Here is a 7,096-nt window from a genome sequence, read left to right as displayed (position 1 = left end):
ATTGCATAGTGAAAGCATTAGTACCAGTATTACGTCACATATGCTACAGCTAATTCATTAATGTTAAACCTCTCTATTTCCAGTTACGTTTAGGCTGTTAAGAAGAAGAAGAAATTAAAGTAACCTCCTAACTGAATTGATTATAGTTGTTGAACTAAATCCAGAAGAGGGTTAGAGTTTTGGAACCTTGTTGAACTTAGAAACTTTCAAAGACTAGGAGTTGGATCACATTGACCGGCTTTGGAGCCTTTTCACCATCAAGTTCTTAGTTCTATCCATATTTTTTCAAAAGAGCAAGCCAGAACTAATTTCCTAGTCTTTTAGGTACAGTTCTCCACATTCCACACATGGGGAAGCTACATGTTATAAAGGGTGGTCGTCGGAAAATTACACTGGGTATATAGGTAAAATATTAGATTTTAATTAGAGGTATATAACATATATTGAACACTTCTACACTCTGGTTTTTTTAATTAGTCCCAGATATGATCTTCTTTTTTCATGGGGCACAAATCATAGAAGGCTTAGGATTCGAAATAATTTGATGCGCACATTTCAGTAATCAGGCAGCTCTATGGGAAAGCAAAATATATAGATATTTTTCTGCGTGAAGAATAGACCGAAAATGAACTTTTTAACATTTGATCAATTCCTTTATACATTGTCCCAATCAGAGCAGCACTAAAAACGGGACACAAGACACATTGCTATAGGGCGCCATGACAAGATTTTGTTACGTTGAAGTAAAGCCATTTGGTCGAACAACTGGAAGCTGTTGAGATATGTGGAGTAAGAAGTTAAATAAATAAAGCCTTTAGAAGCAAACAATGAGGATATGAAAATATATCTCCTATCTAGCATCCAACAGTGTCATGCTTATTTCATTCCCAGAACATTCACCAAGCTTGCTAGATGAACTGTCAGTTTCAGCGAATCGACTTCTGCTAGTAAAAAAACCTGGGTCTTTAGGCGAGGGCAACGGAACATCACTAGACAACATCAACACAACTGATGACATGCTAGGCCTATCGTCTGGACACTGCTGCACACACAATAGACCTACATGGAATGATCTTTGCACTTCAGACAGGTTTCTTGACTCCCTTATTAGATGTGCATTTATTAGCTCCAAAACCCTGCCTTCATTGAAGAGGATCCACACCTGAACATTTGATGTCATGCAGTTAGATGAAATATGTCTTACTAACATGATTTTTGCTCCATAAAAGATAGATAAAAAGAGTTCCTACATGTCCTAGAAGATTATGGTGATGGTCTGGATGGAAGAACCCTCTATTTCTCTTCCCGCTTAAAATCTCCAGTACTAGAACTCCAAAGCTAAATACATCTGATTTCACTGAAAATATTCCTTCTTCTGCGTACTCCGGAGACATGTAACCGCTGTAGGACGATGTTAAAACAAAGAGAATAAGTAATTTTTTAGTGGAGTGCAAGTAGCTCATTGGTTTAGAGATTCTTACTATGTCCCAACCACTCTAGTTGTCATGGCTCCAGTCTCATTTCCTCCAAAACTTCTTGCCATGACAAAGTCGGATATCTTTGGGTTCATATCAATATCTAGCAAAACATTGCTAGGTTTAAGATCTCTGTGGATTATCCGCAGTCTTGAGTCTTGATGAAGATAGAGAAGTCCTCGTGCAATTCCATTAATAATATGGATGCACTTGGTCCAATCAAGCAGTGAGCTCCGATCTCTATCTGCAGAAATCCAGATCTTATTATACTTTTAAATCACAGAAAAAAGTTAATCAAACACAACCGATGATTGAAAAGGAATGTGTTGGATTTCAGAGAAGTGAGCACCAACCAAAAAGGAACCAATCCAAGCTTTTATTAGGCATGTACTCATAAATCAACATTTTCTCTTCTGCTTGAATACAGCAACCAAGAAGCTTCACTAGATTCCGATGCTGGAGTTTAGCTATGAAGATAACCTCATTCATGAACTCATCAGTTCCTTGCGCTGAGTATCTTGAAAGTCTTTTGACTGCAATTTCTTGTCCATCTTTCAGCATCCCCTAGGTATCCTCACACAATTAGTTGAAAGTGTTTCTATAGAAATTTTTACTGAAAAATAGTAAACTAGAGCTTGACGCCTTCTTTGGGTAGCTTGTTTGAAGCAGTGGCAAAGCCACATGCCCTTTGCTGAAAAGTTGTGCTATGTATTATAGGTAAAATATTACGTTTTAGAGGTATATAACACATATTGAACACCCTTTATCGGAATTTCTTTTTACTTTTTTCAAATTTGAATACCCTTGGTAAATTCCTAGCTTCGCCATTGGTTTGAAGTGGAATATCTTGAAGTTGTTAAGCAGTTAGTTTGGAGAAAAAAGAAAGAGCTGCAGTTAACATTCTTACCTTGTAAACTGGTCCAAAACCACCCTCTCCAAGCTTGTTGTTCAGCGAAAAGTTACTGGTAGCTTCCAAGATAGTTGCAAAATCAAACAATGGTAAATCTTTGCTTTCATTAATTCTGAACATTTCAGAGCTTCTCGTTCCTCTTCCTGTCAATTTAAGGACTTAATTTCATGCAAAAAGGAAAATTCTAAGATTTACCAATCAAAGCTCCAAATTTTAAATTTCAAATCAGCAAATCATCTGGTTTACCTTCGCTAAAACGTTGCTGATTCCGATCCTCCTCCTCCTTCTTCTTCTTCTTTCGCCTCATGTACAAGATCAAGCAAAGTGCTGGGAGAAGACTTAATGCTGCCAACGGCAAGCTGATTCTCAGGATCTTTAATTTCTCTCTACTAGATTTTCCTGAGGATTAATATAAATTCATCCAAGTTTCATAAGTAGGAAAGCAATTTATTTTTTTCAAATAATGTAGGGAAGCCTCTTTGTTTTACTTTTTTCAATTTGTTAATAAATGGGTTTTGAGCCTAACTCAACCCCAAAACCTAGCCTCGTGGCGAGGATTGCGGATTGCCCAATATCATATAAGGAGATATTAAAATGCATTTCCTCCTCCAATATGAGACACTTAACACGAATAATGTAGGAAAATCTCAACTTGCTCAAAGGCGAAAAGCTTGAAAAAACACTCCAGGTCTATTGGGGCTTAAGCGGAATTGAAGTGTGTGTTTTTGTAATAAAAGGTGCAATGGAGGGAAAAAGTAAAATTATAAATGTAATTCAAGAACAAATTTAAAAACTCATTCATAATGTTATTCTTAACAACTAGCATACTTTTTCTCGATTATATTTGTTGTTTAGTACTGCTCGATTCAAGATAGAAGTCATGGGTTATAAGGAGCACGCCTTGATGCTTTCGTATACTAAAGCGCAACTAAAGCGAGGCAAAGCGCACCCGTAAGTTTTTTTGAGCTTCAGGGCTTAAGCAGGTCTTAAATAAAAGTAAAAATTCTGACCTGTTCCTATCTCAGAAGAGTCCAACTTTATATAGATATCTTGTCCACTAGCACCAAACTCTCTCATGTCCATCAGCTCATCAAACCAAAGCAAGCAGCTTCCGTTTGTCCCTGTTATGTCTAGATTTGCATAGGCTACACACGAACAGTTTCTCCGGCACAATTCCTCGCATGCATTAGAGTAACTCCTTGACCATACCAGGAAAAACGAGTGTCTGACAACTTGATGCCTGAATACTTGAAGAATTTAACTTTCTTTTGGCAATTCAATGGTACCTTTCTAACACAGCCTCCTGACCAATTTCCCCTTGCCCAACCTGTTGGATCTTTGGGTTCAAATTTATCCAAACATCTGCAGATTGGAGAATTGCCGCTGTTGCACAAACCATATGTGTGACACTGACCGTAAATGTCACAGTTATCTGCCGGTGCGCTACCAAAGCCATCCCAATTCTGAGTTTGATTATTCCATATTGAAAACTCTAGAAACCCATTCAGTTGCATCACTACCCTCGCAATGATAGAGCTGTCTCTGAGCTCATATGTGAAGTATACTTTCTCAGGATCGGATACAAATATATATTTATAAGCAGGACTTGGTAGCAGTGATGGTGAATTAGCAAAGCTTTGACCATTCCATGCTCCGCCCCTGAAGCGTTGGATGGTACCGTTCATGAGAAATGGCTGTGGAAATCCTTGAGGATCAAATATGAAACTAAACTCACCCTTAGAGGGGTCAGTTCTGCTCTTCCATGACCAGAGGGAACGACGAAAACCAGTCTTAAGATCGATCCCAACCATAACTCCAGGTAAAGCTGTGTCACCGGGATAGTCGAAACTCTGCCACAAGTAATTCTCAGTTGCATCCCTAACGACAAGATTGCCTGAATCAAGAAGCTGAGCTATTGGATTTTGCACACTTCTGATAGGACTAGATGACCAAATGACACGACCAGAACCGTTGAGAAGAGTAAGATTTCCTTGTCTTGTAAAATTTAGCATACCATCTGTATCATTGAGTGGATTGTCTCTATTAGCAACCCATACCACTGTCTGTATGTTGTTGAACCATATTCCAAGGTATCGTTTCCTGGATGTACCAGTACCAGGGGAGAAAAATCCCAACTCAAACTTTCCACCTGATGAAATGATGGTGTTTCCATCTCTTAAAGGTTGATCTGTAGGTATGGTATCTGCAGCACTAGAAAGAATCAAAACACAAAATATGGAAGACAAGAAGAAATGAATATTTATGGCTTTCATTGGTTTCTTTGCGTCTAACTTAGTACTTTACTAAAGGAATTTGCAGAGTTTTCAATTTCTTGTTCAAGAATAGTGCGGGGTTATTAGATGACTTCTTTGGAACATGATAATGATAGAGAGCTTACTTGGTCAACGCTGAGACCAACTTGTAGTCAAAGTGTGCGGATTTGAAAAAATAACAAGACTTGAGGTGATGGCTCTTACTGAAATCTCAAGGTTTCTATGGCTGGCACCAAGAATTTTCTCTTTTAATTAGTAGTAATAAGCAGCCTTTCAAATAAACACGGTCAGAAAATGGTGTTGTAAGGGGCAACTGTAACTGAATCAGAATAAGAAATTAAAGGAGAAAACAAACTGTTTTTCTGTTTCCGCAAAGGTAATTTTCACCTGTAAAATATAAAAGTACCTTCGTGTCACCATCCAAAATCAAACAAAGGTAGTGACGACATCTAAGTCAATCCGCTAGGTAAGCCAAATTGTATAGTTACTACTATAACGAGAAACATCAATAATAAAAAAGTCTACAAAAGAATTTAGCTCAACTACCTCAAAAACTGGTAGTACAAGATATGATCCATTATGATTAAGAGTTACAAAGTTGGTGAAAGGAACAAATACAACATCTATTTAAAAGTTACATAAAAAGAGATGAAATCCAAGCTACCATGAAAAAAATTAGGTAGCATCAATCCGGCACGCAGGTATGTCTCTAAAAGCTCCATCTACACAGCTACTCAACTCCAAAACCTGCACGCAAGGTGCAGAAATGTAGTATGAGTACAAACAACTCCAAGTACTGAGTAAGTATCTTGACTAACCTCGAATAAGTAGTGATGGAGTTTTTATGTCAAAAGATACTCACTAGTCAAATAACTTGTGCAATATATCAAATACTGATAACAGGAAGTATAACAGAAAATAATAATAATAACCTCATCCGAACAAGTGATAACAACTCAATACAAGTAAAGCCTTAGCTTCAACAACAAATCATCAAATAGAAACGCACACATATGGCACCACGTACCCACATTATCAATCACACTCACACGGCAAAGACCTCGTGCCAAAACATAAGTCACACTTGTATGGCAAAGACATCGTGCCACAATATAATTCATACTTGCACGACAAAGATCTCGTGCCACAATATAATCCGATTTCATATCAGTTGCAAAATAACGCGTTCAAGAGAACTTTTCAAGAATTAAATATATTAATGCATGATGACAACTTCCTCATCTCATCAATCCGATATGGGCCTCATGACAATAAAATATGATATATCAACTCCACATAGGTAAATTTAACTTGGCAACCAAATCATCAAGTAATAAAAAAAGGCATAGCTTAGCATGTTAATTGCAATGTAACAAAATATGTAAGAATGCGTGACACACATAAGGAATTCACATGCAAATTCAAAGATGCTACTCTCATACTATCACATAAACATAAACAATAAAAATCTCCCCCAGGCCACCACATAAACACCCCTACAATTCCACCCTTATGTCAGTGTATGCGCATCACAATTGTAACAACTCGATCGGTCATTTTGAGAATTTTCATTTCATTAGGTAGTTTGAGGTCTTGAAAAACTTCATATGATGTATTATGATTTGCACGTATGATCGATTTTAATTTTTGAGTGGTTCGAGATTGATTTGGATGAGGTCGGGCAGCAGACTACCGCATTTGCGACTGGAGCTCGCGTTTGCGATGGGGTGAGACCAGATGGCCTTCATGTTTCGCATGATGGAGGTCGCGTTTGCGAATAGATTTTTGGAGGTAGGGTGGGTTCATCTTCGCGATCGCGAAGGTACTACTGTGATCACGTAGGGTACTGCCGGACAATGCATATAAGCTTTTATTTTGGACTATGAGCTCATTTTATCATATTTGGAGCTCGGGAGCTCGGATTGAGGCAATATTTAGGCGATTTTCAGCCACTTGGATTGGGTAAGTATTTTGTACTCGCATTTAATTATTATACATGACTCCATCTTTAATTTTTGCATTTGATTGATGAATCTAAAAGATAAATTAGGGGTTTTGACAAAACTTTTCTACAGTGAATAATTTGATTTTGAATATCGATTGGGAGTCAAGTTTGGATGAAACATGTATGATTGAACTCATATTCGAATGGATTATCTGAATTTATGTGATTTACTGAGTTTCGAGATGCGGGTCTGGGTATATTTTTAGTATTTGATTAAAGATTCGAACTTTATCATTTAGGCTTGATTCATATGGATTATTTGATTTATTGAGTTATTTTTGGCTAGATTCGAGCCATTCGGAGGTCGATCCACACGGGAAGGTATTTTTAGAATATTGATTTGGCTTGTCTGAAGTAAGTATCTTAGCTAAAATTGGTTGATACACTAATTATTAGTGATAGCTACATACTATGAGTGGCGCACATGTGTCGA

The 7,096-nt window shown here is 37.5% G+C and overlaps 1 pseudogene; it reads right to left on the bottom strand.

Moving 5' to 3' along the window:
* Positions 1-615: 615 nt before the first annotated feature.
* LOC107769698 (G-type lectin S-receptor-like serine/threonine-protein kinase At4g27290) lies at positions 616-4,743 on the bottom strand (annotated as a pseudogene).
* Between the last annotated feature and the right edge of the window lie 2,353 nt (positions 4,744-7,096).

Source organism: Nicotiana tabacum, chromosome 16, assembly GCF_000715075.1.
Source record: "Nicotiana tabacum cultivar K326 chromosome 16, ASM71507v2, whole genome shotgun sequence".
Classification (NCBI taxonomy): domain Eukaryota; kingdom Viridiplantae; phylum Streptophyta; class Magnoliopsida; order Solanales; family Solanaceae; genus Nicotiana; species Nicotiana tabacum.
Note: the sequence above shows the minus strand (reverse complement) of the source record. Positions and strands in the feature narration are given on the sequence as shown.